Source organism: Penaeus monodon, chromosome 31 (assembly GCF_015228065.2).
Source record: "Penaeus monodon isolate SGIC_2016 chromosome 31, NSTDA_Pmon_1, whole genome shotgun sequence".
Taxonomy (NCBI): domain Eukaryota; kingdom Metazoa; phylum Arthropoda; class Malacostraca; order Decapoda; family Penaeidae; genus Penaeus; species Penaeus monodon.
This window is the reverse complement of record NC_051416.1, coordinates 30906252-30906504: the sequence shown is the minus strand read 5'-3', so window position 1 is coordinate 30906504 and position 253 is coordinate 30906252. Positions and strand designations below refer to the sequence as shown.

At 52.6% G+C, this 253-nt stretch overlaps 1 long non-coding RNA gene across 1 annotated transcript in view; it reads left to right on the top strand.

Moving 5' to 3' along the window:
- The window catches only part of LOC119593167, a 1090-nt gene extending 837 nt beyond the window's left edge, over positions 1-253 (top strand). The window contains exon 4 of the long non-coding RNA XR_005230504.1: positions 113-253. This is a non-coding gene — a long non-coding RNA (uncharacterized LOC119593167). The remainder of the gene's footprint in view (positions 1-112) is intronic.

Below are 253 nucleotides of genomic sequence, written 5' to 3'. Positions count from 1 at the left end.
TGTATGTGTGCCTATAATCCTGTGGTTATACGAGAAAATTTTTTTTTTCAAAAGCTTTGGCTTAATTGTGAATTCCTTGCATAACAACTCTCCATCTGTGACCGCGCGACAGTGTCACTGGCTGAACTCGTACCACGCCCGCGTGCTCGAAGTCGTCGGGGCGGAACTTCGACGACAAGGGCGCGTGGAGGCCTATGATTGGCTCGTGCTGAAGACCGACCCGCTCGTCTGCGCCCACGTGGACGAAAGGACA